This window comes from Mobula birostris, chromosome 17 (assembly GCF_030028105.1).
Source record: "Mobula birostris isolate sMobBir1 chromosome 17, sMobBir1.hap1, whole genome shotgun sequence".
NCBI classification, from domain to species: Eukaryota; Metazoa; Chordata; class Chondrichthyes; order Myliobatiformes; family Myliobatidae; genus Mobula; species Mobula birostris.
The window spans coordinates 56,880,267-56,896,437 of record NC_092386.1 but is presented as its reverse complement, the minus strand read 5'-3'; the positions used below and the strand labels follow the sequence as shown (position 1 = coordinate 56,896,437).

General features: G+C 39.4%; 1 protein-coding gene across 4 annotated transcripts in view; it reads left to right on the top strand.

The window, feature by feature from the left end:
- The window catches only part of LOC140211696 (zinc finger protein GLIS3-like), a 496,720-nt gene that overhangs the window by 306,828 nt on the left and 173,721 nt on the right, over positions 1 to 16,171 (top strand). The gene's annotated exons all lie outside the window — the stretch shown is intronic.

Below are 16,171 nucleotides of genomic sequence, written 5' to 3'. Positions count from 1 at the left end.
AGTGGCTTGTAGTGACATAGCCCGTCCATTTCTGGCCTCTTTTAAAACCTGTACGTTAATAAGCACTCTGAACTAAAAGTGCTGCAAAATGTATCAGTTAAATTTGATCCCAAAATATTGTTACTTAGAGTTATCCACTATTCTTAAAGTTCAATATAGCCAGCATAGATTTGAAGGTAAATACTGTTCCCTCTTCTACAAAGTGGGTTCTTTCTTTAAATGCATTGAAATGAAAACATATATTCATCACTCAATCCCTACTTTACAAAAAAACAAAACAGCCATGAAAGTGAAACATTACTTTTGCTCACAGACATAACAGACTTGGGCCTGAATCTGAATCTGTTAATGCTATTTTCATATTTTACTGAGGACATTATTTATTTTTGGATTTAAATGGTCTTGACCCAGTTTGAGAAAAAACGCTTATTTTCCATTCAATAAAGATGCTAAGTTCCTAGGTGTTATTATCTTGGAGGACCTGTCCTGGGCCCAGCACGTAAGTTCAATTATGAAGAAAGCACGGCAGCGCCTCAAATTCTTTAGCAGTTTGCAGAAATTTGGCATGAAATCTAAAACTGACGAACTTCTATAGATGTGTAGTGAAGAGCATCACAGCCTGGCATGGAAACACTAATGCCCTTGAACGGAAGATCCTACAAAAAGTAGTGGATATGGCCCAGTCCATCACAGGTAAAGCCTTCCACACCGTGAACGCAACTACATGAAACGCTGTCACAGGAAAGCTGCATCCATCATCTGGGACCCCTCCACCGAGAAGACATGCTCTCTTCTCGCTGCTGCCATCAGGAAGAATGTACAAGAGTCTCAGGACTCACACCACTGGGTTCAGGAACAGCTGCTACCCCTCAACCATCAGGCTCTTGAACCAAAGGAGATAACTTCACTCAACTTCATTCCCCCTGTCGTTGAAATGTTCCCACAACCAATGGACTCACTTTCAAGTACTCTTCATCTCATGTTCTCGATATTTATTGCTTAATTATTTATTATTATTATTTATTCTTTTAGTACTTGTACAGTTTGTTGTCTTCGGCACTCTGGTTGGACACCTTATTCAGGCGGTCTTTCATTGATTCTGTTATGGTTATTATTCCATAGATTTATTCTGCCCACAAGAAAATGAATCACAGTGTTGTATGTGCTAACACATATATGTACCTTGATAATAAAATTTATTTTGAATTTTAAGTATCTTGGAGCACCATTGGCAACCTTTAACAGTGGATCCATCAACTAAGTTGTTTGTTAGTGACCTAACAAACAACTTAACCTGCCCATGAAGAAATTAGCATTGCTTCGAGCCTGGCCTTACTCTCTTCTCTCAATCATAGCTGATAATGGCTCAAACATTTTATACATATATATAGATAAATAAATAGATAATTACATTTAGCAATGTAAAGAATAATAAAGAATTATAAAAAGAATAATAAAGTTAGCAAATTTCATGACACGTGCCGGTGATAATGAATCTGATTCTGATTGCAATATAACTAGCAATCAGCTAGGTTCGTGGAATTAATAACTGAAACAAAGGTCTGCTCTGAAACTGCAACTGATTCCTCTAGCTTTACAAGCATTGATCTGAATAGAATTGCAAAACAGGTCATGATTCCAAGTCTGTTCATCTATGTAGTGAAGTTGTCAGAGACCTTTATACAATTTCATGTATAAAATTGCCTGTCAAGTTACAGACAACATTTCTCATTGACCTATGACTAATAATAGAGTTGAAAGAGATTTTGAATGATAGAATTGCTTAACTTTGTACTTTCTGCTTTTAATTGAAGTCAAATGGTATAGAATAGGTCTGGTTGACACACAATCCTTCATGTTTTCAGTTTCCCTGACATCAGAAACATTACTGAAATGTGATCCAAAGGATATTTATGTCGTTACCCTTATGAACGTGTATGCATGCAAGAGAAGACCGGTAAAACAGCATATTAATAGGGTGAAATGGCATCACACGTGATTGTTGATTGGACACATGGTATGAATCCCACTCTGCATCAGTCACCTGAATATCCATTATTTTAAACTAATGAAAAAGTTTGAGATAATTTTCAATATTTATTGATAAAGTTCACATGGATTATATAACACATGTCAGAGCTATTCATGAAAAAAACACAAATCTTTTCAGTTTAATATTTCATTTTAGTCAAAAAGTGCAGCAGTACTCTAAGCAGTATGGATTTAACCTCTACTTCAGAAACTTAAATGGATAAATCTATCCTGACCATCCAGTGTAGAACTAAGGTATTGCTCTACTATTGGAAGTGCTGTCGTCTAGATAAAATGTTAAGCAGAGGCTCCATCAGCTGTCCTAAGAAGTACATAAAACTTCCCTAGACCCAGATGAAAAAAATAGAAGTACCCTGAGGAACATTCATCATTCTATCCAGATTCACTAAAATCTACTTATCAGGGTCTTTGTTTTATTACTCTGTAAGAAACCTTGCTGTGAACAATTTACCTGTTTTGTTCCCCCATTACAGTAGTGGCTAGACTTCAAAAGTATTTCATTGACTGTGAAATGTTTTGGGACAGACTAAGGTTAGGAATGGTGCCACATAAACAGTTTGTCCATCCTCCCTGTGAAACACATGGGTTTTCTCCAGGTGCCCTGGTTTCCTCCCACAGTCCAAAGACATACTGGTTAGTAGGTTTTTCACTTTGCAAATTAGCCCATGATTAGGCTAGGGTTAAATCGGGTTTTCTGGGCAGTGTGGCATGAAGGGCCAGGAGGGACAATTCCATACTTTGTCTCTAAATAAATAAATAAATGCATTTTATCTTTTCAAATTTGCCATTCCCTGTTCCCAAGCCATCAATATCATAAAAACACTCTTTTGAAAAGTGTTTACTCAAGATTTATACTCTATTTATACTTTGCATAATAATCGCATTTAACCAAGATTAAATCATGCCTTTTAAGAAACATAAATGAGAAAAACATTTTTCTTCTCTTCCTGTCTCCTTATTTCCCTGCCACTACCTCATTCATTGCACAAGCCATTTGCCAGCAGGATTTCCTTAAAATCAGTTCTAGACTATTCACTTCTACTCCATGCTGTGGAGAAAGAATTGTCCACTTGCTGTGTCCTATGAATTCAGGTTGATGATCAAAAATTTAGCACTTGAAAGGTTTAGCAAATGGCTCAATACACTATTGTTTTGTGAAACACTTTTTCTTGGCTATTGGAGAACTAAGCAACATTTTAGATATCAAGGGGGGAAAATAGATTTTCATTTGGTGAAAGCAGCAAAATGTGTTTCCAAAGACTGAAATTTGCTACAGATTGTGCTTCAGGCTGACATTCCAGTGAGCTACAGAGGCAGATACCACAAAATCACTGGAATCATTGATTTTATTCTCTGGTTGGAAAGTGGTGACCATTATTGCTTCCATATCTTTGGCTGAGAAAACTCAATGTCATACTTTAAGGTTTCCTGATGGTACAAAACTAGGTAGGATTATGAGCAGGCAGGAGGATGTTGAAAGATTTCAAAGAGATAGAGGTAACCTGGCTAATTGAATACATTGGGGGGAAATGTGAGGTCATCCATATTGTGTATTTAATATTTCAGTAATATTTGAGTATTATTGTAAATATATTGTTTGATTAAGCATTCTTTTTTGTTTAAATAATTCATGACAGGTTATATGTAAAAATATATGACTTGCGTATGATATGACATTACCACATCATAAGTGCATGCCTTACTTAAGTAAAAATGAAACAAATGTACACAAGTTATTCCAGCTCCCTTGTTTTTTTTTCCAATCACCTTTATGTTTTGCAGTTACACATATAACAGGGGTGATGAACAAGGCATTATAGTTTTAAAAATTGCAGCGAGAAATGTTTGAGAAAAAAAAGCAGTGCAGCGAGAAATGGTTGAATTTTTAAAAACCACAGCACATTTTTTTTCTTTGCAAGAGGAGCAAGATATTAGACCTAAAACAAAAGGCAAAAGGCAAACAAATTTACAGGTACATAACACTAAGTACCAGGTGATAACAATCATAAAGAAAAGTAGAAATGACTGCCTATATCAGAAAGATAGACACATTCAAATGCACAAGAGAAAACTAGAATATGTACACTGAGTGAATTGAGCTGTGCTTTGAAGCAAATGAAATAACTAATGAAAAGTGAGTGCCTGGATAAAAGCATACAGTTTACGTAGAAGTTTGATTGTTCCAACCAAATCAGCCAAAATGAGTCTTGCTGACATAATGAAAATAATGCAGGCACATTTAGAACCAAAACCTTTGTTGATTGCAGAACTTTTAGGTGTCATAAACTAAATCAAAAGGAAGGGGAGTCTATTTCAGTGTATGTGCCTGAATTGAAGAAGTTGAATGAGCATTGTCAGTTTGGTAACAAGATTAGTAATGCACTGACAGATCACTTAGTTTATGGAATCATACAAAAAATCATTCAGAAACAGCTCCAAACTGAAGCACAACTTTCATTTAAAAGAGCATTTGAAACCACTGTATCAATGGAAACCACAGCCAGAGATGCAATTAAGTTGCAACCAAGAATGGAAGTGAACGTGAACAAATTTGCAATGGTAAAACAGAAACCAGCCTGGCTCAATAAATTGTATTACCCTTGTGGCAGGGGCTCACATACACCAGACCAATGCAGGCTTAAAGGCAAAACTTGCATAAAATGCAACAAAGTAGGACACATGCAAAGAGCATGACTAAAATAAATGGACTGCACAGGGAAAGGAAAAAAGATAGAAAGTTTGCAGTGTGAAAAAGAGCACTGATCAGCATGCTTTTGATGAAAAATCTGATTAGATTAGATTATGATGATACTCAGTCCTCATTTATTGTCATTTAGAAATGTATGCATTAAAAAATGATACAATGTTCCTCCGGTATGATATCACAGAAACACAAGACAGACCAAGATTAAAACTGACAAAAACTACATAATTACAACATATAGTTACAACAGTGCAAAGCAATACCGTAATTTGATAAAGAGCAGACCATGGGCACGGTAAAAAAAAGTCTCAAAGTCCTGATAGCCCCAACATCTCACGCAGATGGTAGAAGGAAGAAACTCTCCCTGCCATGAGCTTCCAGCGCCGCAAACTTGCCGATGCAGCATCCTGGAAGCACCTGACCACAGTCCAACTCTGAGTCCGTCCAAAAACTTTGAGCCTCCGACCAGCCCTCTGACACCGAGCACTGAGCACCATCTCTGCCGAGTGCTTCGACCCCGACCCCGGCTGCCAAGCAACAGGCAAAGCCAAGGATTCGGGTCCTTCCCCTCCGGAGATTTCGGATCACACAGTAGCAGCGGCAGCGAAGCAGGCATTTCAGAAGTTTCACCAAATGTTCCTCCGTGCTCTCACGTCTGCCTACATCAAATCAGAATTGTGCACGGCCTCCTACTTGATAGATTACAGATATCATTCACCGGAGAGGACGCGTGCGCTGCGTCACGCCGCCATCTTCTCCTCCTCCCCTGATAATGATAAGAATGATACAGGACTGAGTAACCTTAAGATTTACAATGTGAAAACTAACAATCGACAAGCAATATGGCTTACACCAGAAGTGAATGGCAAATTACTTAAAATAAAATTGGATACTGGCTCAGATGTTTCAGTCACTCCACGAAATGAGTTTGAGTGGCATTTCAAAGATACTAAACTGAAGCCTGCAGATAGTCAACTGAGAACTTATACTGGAGAAAAGGTAACTCCCGTGGTAATAACATTCGTAACAGTGAAATCCAACAACCGACAAGTTATATTGGGCTTGTATGTGGTAAAAACAGGAGGACCAGCATTGTGGGGATGTAGTTGGCTGAGACAACTACATCTTGGTTGGAGGTCCATCCACCAGTTGCATGCCACATCCCCTGCAATAAAGTCAGCTGAAAGTGAATTAAGAAAGTTACTGGATGATGCTACAGCAGTGCTCAAGGATGGCATTGGAAAACTCAAACATGCCAAGGGTAAAATAATGTTAAATGAAAATACTGTATCCAAGTTTTGCAAATCCCACCCAGTTCCTTAAACCATTCATGATAAACTAGCCAGTGAGCGAGATCCCTTGGAGGGTAAAGAAGTTCTTTTCAATGTTGTAAGGAACCCATGGTCAATACCAATAGTCCTAGTACCCGAGAAGAATGGGTCTGCTAGAATCTCTGGTGATTTTAAGGTCACCATCAACCCAATACTGAAAGTAGATCAGAGCTCACAGCATGAATCAGCAAGTGCGAATTCTTTAAACCAAGCATTACTTATTGTGGTCACATCATCAACGCACATGGATTACACAAGTGTATTGAGAAAATTCGAGCAGTGGTGGGTACCCAAAGGCCAAAGGAAGTACATCCATTGTGGTCTACAGCCTCATGCACTGTTGAAGTGTTGAGAAACCTTTTCTCAAGGACTGATGTTCCAGAACAGTTAGTCAGTGATAACGGACCACAGTTCACTGAGGTCATTTTCAGTCATTCCTGAAAGAAAATGGAAGGAGACATATTACATCTGCACCATCCTACCCAGCGACAAGTGGCTTGATGGAAAGTTTTGCCAGAGTCTAAAGAATACCCTGTGAGCAATGTCAGCAGAGCACACTACAGTGCATTGAATCAGGAGCTTGCCATTGACCTCCTTTCATATCGCAGTGCAGCACACTCCACAACCAACAACTCAGTGGCTATGCTGTTCATAGGTTGCCACTTCTGCTCACACTTGCATCTCCTCAAACCCAATCTCAGAAGAATTATGCAGCACAAACATATGAGACAAATTGAAAGCTCCTCAAGCAAGGAGATTTGATGTTTCACCAAGCAGTCCTGGTGGGGTACTACAGAGGTGATTAAAAGTGGATACTCAAAAATATTAAGGACAGAACTGGACCGCTCTTCTACACAGTAGAGATTGTGTCCGATATCATCTGGAGACGATACAACACACATCACAACAATCCATGTTAGTGTACAAACAAAAATGGTGAGTATTTCCAAAAAGTGACGGATTTGAAAATGATGCTCAAAGACATCTGGATTTTCTTAAGTGCAATCTCTGAAAACTAATAATACAGTACATGCAGGTGCAGCAGTCATTTAGGATAGTGGATGGTACGTTGGACATAGTTTGAAAGGACTGATATATAGAAATACAGGAGACACTTGTGTGATAACCTCATGGAAATTCACAAATCATGACCAAGAACTTGAAAAATAAATAAAGTTTGGCCTTATGGAATTTGTAATAAAAGGAAATGAACAGAAAATTTATCTTTCTTTCCAATTTTCAGATAACACTGACTCACATTATGGAAAGTCATGACATAGGTTGTTTTCTAGGAACACAAACCCCAGCACCACTGCCTTTCAATCTCACCCCACAGAGGTCACCTGTAAAGATACCTTATTAGAATTTGTAAAGATACCTTATTAGAATTATAGCAATACGCACAAATGTTGGAGGAACTCAGCAGGTCAGGCAGCATCAATGGAAATGAATAAACAGTCAACATTTTGGCTGACAACTTTCTTCATGGAGTATTGGGGATCTGAATTGAGCACATTTATATGAGCACTTTCACAGAAAAGCAGCATCGATCATCAGGGATGTCCAACACCCAGGTAATGCTCTCTTCTTGCTGCCACTGTCAGGAAGATGGTACAGGGGCCTCAGGATCCACAATACCAGGTTCAGGAACAGTTATTCCTCTCAACCATCAAGTTCTTGAACCAGAGGGGATAACTTCACTTGCTCTGTCACCGAACCATTCCTACAAACTTTGGACTCACTTTAATGGACTCTTCATCTCATGTTCCTGATATTTATTGTTTACAGTATTTATTATTATAATTTCTTGTTTTTTCTTTCTTTTTATATTTGCACAGTTTGTTGTCTTTTGCACATTTGTTGATTATCTGCTCAGTTGGGTACAGTCTTTCACCGATTCTGTTATGGTTTGTATATTTACTGAGAATGCATGCAAGGAAATAATTCTCAGGGTTGTATATGGTGAACCATATGCACTTTGATAATATATTTACTTTGAACTTTGAACTTTAATGCTATATACCTGAAATAAAATTAGAAAGTGCTAGAAATACTCAGCAGAATGTGGGGAGAGAATTAGCTCTTCAGGTCAAAAACTAGAAAACATGAATGTTTAAATAGCAGAGAAAATGCTGGGTAGAGACAACCAATTGTCCACAATTGGATGGAGACTAAGTGAAAATCACTCACACAAGTTGGTTCAAGCTCAAGTTTAGTTATCATTCAAACATACATGAAAACCCATGAATGGAGCCAAACAAAACATCGTTCCTCTGTGGCCAAGGTGCAAAACACAGTACCAACAGTCATACACAGCACAAGGCACATATAGCACATATAAGATAGCAAGTAAACACACAGTCACACAAGTCCCTGAGTGATATGTCCTGTAAATTGATGGTGCATGAAGGTTATCAACAAGAACAGCAGTTCTCAGCAGTAGATAGACAAATATGCACACACACACACAATCCAGTTCTCAGCAGTGGGCAAACATGCGCACGCACGCAATCCAGTTTGTCATTCCACCCATCGAACACTGGAGAACAGCACTAATGGGAGGGGCCAGCCCCAAACCCAGCATGGACACCACGCTACACTGCCTCCGGCGTCTCCTCTCCTGGATTGTAGCATGAGGCCCTGCCCTCACTACAACCGAGGCCACGCAGCTCCCCCGCCATTTGTCTGACCAATAAACAAGGGAAATGGACTTGCAGCATTTTACATTACCAATGTCCGTCAGGATCTTGCGATCATCCAAGCCAATCACTTGCAGTTAGACTGCACACCGCCTTCACGCACCAACTCTGATGCCTTCCTGTTGCATGGTCCGCGCCAAATCCGGCTCCTCCAGCTACACCGCCAACGAGCAGCTCACTGATGGGGTAGACTTGCAGTACCTGAAGTTGTTAATGTCCAGTGTTTCCCTGCGATCCTAAAAAAGATGTTTAAAAAAGACAAAAACATCTTTGGTTGGCCCCCGAGATACTGCTGTGTCCAAGTGTGCCACCATCTTACCAGTTGGTGTCAGCCGAGAAAGGATGCTGAAGGGTTAATAATATAACAATTTTTATTGAGGATTTAAATAGGCCCTTGATTACCATATCCAGTGAGGTACTCAAAATCTAGTCAAAAACATTGAACACAGGAAATGCTAGCCCGGTTAGCATTCTTCCCTCCACTGTTTACATCCAAAAATCAAATATATGAAGTAGGACTGTGAGTAACCTGTTCTGTTAGTTAGTAAAGCTGTAGCCTCACAGCACTGAAGACCTGGGTTCAATCCTGAGTCTAAACATCTTGCTGTGACTGCATGGGTTTTGTCCCACATTGCAGAGGGTGCAAGTTAGCCACTGTACATTGCCTCTAGTGTCTATATGAGTGATAGAATCATGTGAGGATTGATGAGAATATGGGGAGAATAAAGAAAAAATAGATTAATGGAAGATTAGCGTAAATGTGTGATTGATGGTCAGCCCACAGCCACTCTGTCAAGCGCCAGGATTTAATGCATTTAAGCCATTTCTCATTCTTCCAAGCTGTAGCTGATACAACCCAAGAATCAGACACTACCAACTTCTCCTTGCAAATATTAGAAACAGGGTTTATTTTTCAAGTAAAGGGCATATGATTCAATTTTCCAGGGCCTGTTTTTTGGGGGCTTTTATGTGTGTCATTTCCAGAATAACTCCTGATGCCTGCATGCCTGTTTATTGCTCGAGTCACAATGGAGGCCATATCAAGAAGGGGAATTAACACCCATTGGAAGTGTGCAGAATAGACAGTATCAGACAAGCTTTGCAGCTGATTATTGCAATAACAACACAGAGTGGAGACACAAATGACTGTAGGTGCTGGAATCTGGAGCAAAAGAACAATGAGCTGTGAGGTAACCCAGTGGACCAGGCAAAATCTGTGGAGGGAAGTAGATAGCCAGTATTTCAGGTCCATGCCCTTCAATGGTCCGAGTGAAGGGTCTTGACCCAAAATGTCAACTATCCATTTCTTTTCATGGATGCTCCCTAACTTACTAAGTTCTTTCATTGGATATATATTTTCTTTTTGCAATCTACAATAGCATCCTTACTTGGGAACTTCTTCCCTTTTAGATATGACATCTTAGTTTTTGCCATATTTCTGGTAAACTCTTTTCAGTTCAGCAGAAGTAAATCTGTGGAAATTCGCAAACCTTTGACTTCAGGCTTTTCTGTTAAGCACTACATGGACTATACATGTTAACTAATTATCATTTAAGCTAAAGAAGTAATAATAGATAATACTTTGACTGAAACTTCAGAACATCTCATTCTCCTTTAACAAGTTATATTTAATAGAAACTGTTTTCTCTCTAAGGTACAAACTGGGAGGCATAAATTTAAAGTGGCATAGAATCACTAGAAGAAATGAAGGGAAAAAAATCTTGCTCAGAGGATGCTGCGATGGTGGGATGCTAGCAGGTTGGATTAGAGTGGTCAGCACTTTTTCCAATCAGTGCACAGAGATGATGGGATGAATGATCTTGTTCTAAGTTAAAAATTTTTTGATTCTCCAAGTCAAAACTTCTGCACAGACCAGTTGCTTCCAGGCATGGCTCAGCACCAATGGAGACCTAATGTGTAAGTCATCTTCGACTCTGATGGACTGGCAAAGTGCAAGAGGAAGCTATTGAGTGCCTCACTGTGCTAAATGATAGGAATAATGAAGGGAGAGCATACGAATTGAACCAGCTACTAAAACAGGTAGGAGGAGGAAAAGGCTCTCAGTACAAAGTGATATCCAGCACACTGTCCTATGAGAAAAATAATCCTAATCTTACTTTAGATAGGAAGAGTACACCAGATATTTGTACTTCAATTATTTTTAAGAAGGCCAAATTTGAAGAAATGAGAAGGGATCTAAAAAGCGTGGATTGGGACAGGTTGCTCTCTGGCAAGGACGTGATCGGTAAGTGGGAAGCCTTGAGGAGTATAAAAAGTGCAAGAAAATACTTGAGAAGGAAATCAGGAGGTCTAAAAGAAGACATGAGGTTGCCTTGGCAGTCAAAGTGAAGGATAATCCAAAGAGTTTTTACAGGTATATTAAGAGTAAAAGGTTTGTAAGGGATAAAATTGGTCCTCTTGAAGACCAGAGTGGTCGGCTATGTGCGGAACCAAAAGAAATGGGGGAGATCTTAAATGGGTTTTTTGCTTCTGTATTTACTAAGGAAACTGGCATGAAGTCTATGGAATTAAGGGAAACAAGTAGTGAAATCATGAAAACTGTACAGATTGAAAAGGAGGAGGTGCTTGCTATCTTGAGGCAAATTAAAATGGCTAAATCCCCAGGACTTGACAGGGTATTCCCTCGGACCTTGAAGGAGACTAGTGTTGAAATTGCAGGGGCCCTGGCAGATATATTTAAAATGTCGGTGTCTACGGGTGAGGTGCCGGAGGATTGGAGAATGGCTCACGTTGTTCCATTGTTTAAAAAAGGATTGAAAAGTAATCCGGGAAATTATAGGCCGGTAAGTTTGATGTCAGTAGTGTGTAAGTTATTGGAGGGAGTACTAAGAGACAGAATCTACAAGCTTTTGGATAGACAGGGACTTATTAGGGAGAGTCAACATGGCTTTGTGCATGGTAGGTCATACTTGATCAATCTATTGGAGTTTTTCGAGGTGACCAGGAAAGTGGATGAAGGGAAAGCAGTGGATGTTGTCTACATGGACTTCAGTAAGGCCTTTGACAAGGTCCCGTATGGGAAGTACGTTAGGAAAATTCAGTCGCTAGGTATACATGGAGAGGTAGTAAATTGGATTAGACATTGGCTCAATGGAAGAAGCCAAAGAGTGGTAGTAGAGAATTGCTTCTCAGAGTGGAGGCCTATGACTAGTGCTGTGCCACAGGGATCAGTGCTGGGTCCATTGTTATTTGTCATCTATATCAATGATCTGGATGATAATGTGGTAAATTGGTCAGCAAATTTGCTGATGATACAAAGATTGGAGGTGTAGTAGACAGTGAGGAAGATTTTCAGAGCCTGCAGAGGGACTTGGACCAGCTGGAAAAATGGGCTGAAAAATGGCAGATGGAGTTCAATACAGAGAAGTGTGAGGTATTGCACTTTGGAAGGACAAACCAAGGTAGAACATACAGGGTAAATGGTAAGGCACTGAGGAGTGCAGTAGAACAGAGGGATCTGGGAATACAGATACAAAATTCCCTAAAAGTGGCGTCACAGATAGATAGGGTCATAAAGAGAGCTTTTGGTACATTGGCCTTTATTAATCAAAGTATTGAGTATAAGAGCTGGAAAGTTATGATGAGGTTGTATAAGGCATTGGTGAGGCCAAATCTCGAATATCGTGTTCAGTTTTGGTCACCAAATTACAGGAAGGATATTAATAAGGTTGAAAGAGTGCAGAGAAGGTTTACAAGGATGTTGCCGGGACTTGAGAAACTCAGTTACAGAGAAAGGTTGAATAGGTTAGGACTTTATTCCCTGGAGTGTAGAAGAATGAGGGGAGATTTGATGGAGGTATATAAAATTATGATGGGTATAGATAGAGTGAATGCAAGCAGGCTTTTTTCACTGAGGCAAGGGGAGAAAAAAACCAGAGGACATGGGTTAAGTGTGAGCGGGGAAAAGTTTAAAGGGAACATTACTGGGGGCTTCTTCACACAGAGAGTAGTGGGAGTGTGGAATGAGCTGCCAGACGAGGTGGTAAATGCAGGTTCTTTTTTAACATTTAATAATAAATTGGACAGATACATGGATGGGAGGTGTATGGAGGGATGTGGTCCATGTGCAGGTCAGTGGGACTAGGCAGAAAATGGTTCGGCACAGCCAAGAAGGGCCAAAGGGCCTGTTTCTGTGCTGTAGTTTTTCTATGCTTTTTATGGTTTCTAATTGAAGGGAGCAACTCATTTCGCTGAACATTGCAGTCCTGAATTTAAGAATCTTAATAAAAACTGCAGATATAGGAAATTTAAAATAAAAAAAATACAAAAAATGTTGGATGCATTCAATAGTTTATCCAGAGGAAAGAAACAGTGAAAAGTTTCAGACTGAAATTGCTTCATCAGTACAGGGATGGGTCGAAAGGAAGCTCGGTAAGCTGCAGGGATGGTAGGAGAGGACGTGACGACGAGGGTAAATTGTATACAGGATAATCTGGTCATTGAATGAACAGGAGCAAGAGCAGTTTCAGAGCAAGTACAAAGGCAAAAAAACAGACAAATGAAGGTAGAAGTTGCCAAATGCAGAGCAAGACGTCACAACTGGCAGGTCAGGTGGGCATATCGTCCACTCGTAGAGAGAAAAAATAAGTTAAAAAAAAGAGTAAGTCTCAATTGAACTGAGTAAGTCTCACAGATAAATGGTTGATTCAGAGAGAGGTGTCAGGTTACCTAAATTCAATATTGAGTCCAGGAGGATGTAACATGTCCAGATGAAGAATGATATGCTTTCCTGAAGCTTGCATCTGGCCTCATAGTGCAGGAAGGTCAAAGTGGGAGAGGAATGGAAAATTAAAGAGTCAGGCAACAGGACGTTCAAGATCACCTCTGCAGACTGAACAGAAGTGCTCCACAAGGCATTCAGTCAGTCTCCAATAAGAAGGAGATCATAGTGAAAATATACTAGATTGAAAGAAGTATAAGTGAATCACCTGGAAAAATCGCTTGTGTCCCTGAGGTTGGAAAGGAAGATACAGAATAAATACAGTGCTATAAGGAGAAGAATTGATGGAAACAAAAGGCGGATCAGGGAGTCATGGTCCCTAAGCGTGTAAAAAGCAAAACAATGAAGAGATTTAAATGGAAAGACAAGAATGTTAAATTAAAAGTGATGGGAATCTAGAAGTCCGTGTAAGCAGCGAGGGCTGAAATTATGGTTAACCAAAACTTGAGCAGTACTTCAGGACAAGTTCAGTCAGCCTTAACTTAATCTGCATGGAAAGGCTGAGCAGAATTTACCCTAATGGTTGAACAGAATAAAATTGGAAAATACATTTGTGAGATTTACAAATAATAGAATGTTATAAATTAGTGAGGTAAGCAATATAATCATTGGGTCTGAAAGACATGGGTAAGGATTACAGCAGCAGAGACGGGCATAGATGGGTGATATTGCAGAGGAGGAATTAACTTACCTTTTACTAGAGCATCTGAAATTGATCCTCCACTTGGGATTTTATGGATTACATGATCCCAAGGACGTCAGATGTTTCAGATAATTATAAATTCAATTAAAGGTTTAAACAAAAGTATTTAAAATGCCTAATTAAAAACATATGAAAATGCTAACACATAATTTAAACATTCCCATAAGACTAGGTAGTTGCCTGAACACTTTATTCGAAAGGGTCAGTAGCCCTATGAAATATATGGGGTCACCGTTTTCCCTCATGTAAAACTGAGGGGTTGAGGGCTAATCTATCAGTGGGGGTGGAGATAAGATTCATCAATATCTGACTTGCAACTCATCTGGGATTTCTAGATCTGGTCAAAAATATGCAGAGGTTATAAACATTACTGTGTAATAATTAGCTTAATTCACCCTAACAACTGTGCTCTATTAATAGCTCTCTTTTTGCTCAATATTTAATAGGATATTTGGTTTGTTATGCACTGAAAATGGTTGTTCAAATGCAGTGTTTTCAGTGATGATTATGGATTTGATAGAATAGAACAATCTGCAATATACCATTTTACAAGGGGTGGTTGATAAGTTCGTGGCCTAAGGTAGAAGGAGTCAATTTTAGAAAACCTAGCACATTTATTTTTTAACATAGTCTCCTCCTACATGTACACACTTAGTCCAGCGGTCGTGGAGCATACGGATCCCTTCTTTGTAGAAGTGGTCCACAGCAGGGGTGATTGATAAGTTCGTGGCCTAAGGTAGAGGGAGTGGAGTTATTAACTTCAAACTTTCTGCATTATCACTCAGACAGCTGAACTGCATGTGCATGTAATGAGAGCATCATGGACCTCCAGGTGGTCCACAGCAGGGGTGATTGATAAGTTTGTGGCCTAATTTCCCCCTGGGATCAATAAAGTATGGCTATGACTATGACTAAGGAAGAAGGAGATGAGCTATACAGCTCTTGTTACATTCACTTGCAGTTCAACGCTGAGTGGAAATGCAGAAAGTTTGAAGTTTCTCCTCATCTCCTTCTACTTTAGGCCACAAACATTTCAATCACCCCTGCTGTGGACCACTTACTGGATGTCCAAGACGCTGACTTCTACAAAGAAGGGATCCGTATGCTCCACGACCACTGGACTAAGTGTGTAAATGTAGGAAAAATAAATGTGCTAGGTTTTCTAAAATTGACTGCTTCTACCTTAGGTTACAAACTTATCAATCACCCCTCATAGTTAAAACTATTCTCTCACCATTCAGTTTTTCCCTTTCTATACCAAATAGGTTGATTAGCATTGCTTTAACAACTAACACATCATTACAAAGGTAAGCTATTTATTACCAGAATTAACATTCCACTGTAAAATTTGATGAGAGAAATTGTGCAAATTAAGCAAAGCATGAAGGTCGAGATCTTTTTGTTCGAAGCAAATGGAGGGTGCATGTATGCACCCCAATTGTGTAACATGAATTTTTTTTCAATTCCCCAATTTCCTCAGTGAATTTCAACAAAAATGCATGTCTAATTAACATAAAGGTTTTCTTCACAACATTGTGTATTACTTAATACTTTATACTTCATTGTCGCCAAACAATTTGATACTAGAACATACAATCATCACAGCGATATTTGATTCTGTGCTTCCCGCTCCCTGGATTACAAATCGATAGTAAATATTAAAAATTTAAATTATAAATTATAAATAGAAAATTAAAAAATGCAAAGAAAGGTAGTGCAAAAAAACCGAGAGACAGGTCCAGATATTTGGAGGGTACGGCCCAGATCCGGGTCAGGATCCATTCAGCAGTCTCATCACAGTCGGAAAGGAGCTGTTTCCAAATCTGGCCGTACGAATCTTCAAGCTCCTGAGCCTTCTCCCAGAGGGAGGAGGGACAAAAAGTGTGTTGGCTGCGTGGGTCGTGTCCTTGATTATCCTGGCAGCACTGCTCCGACAGTGTG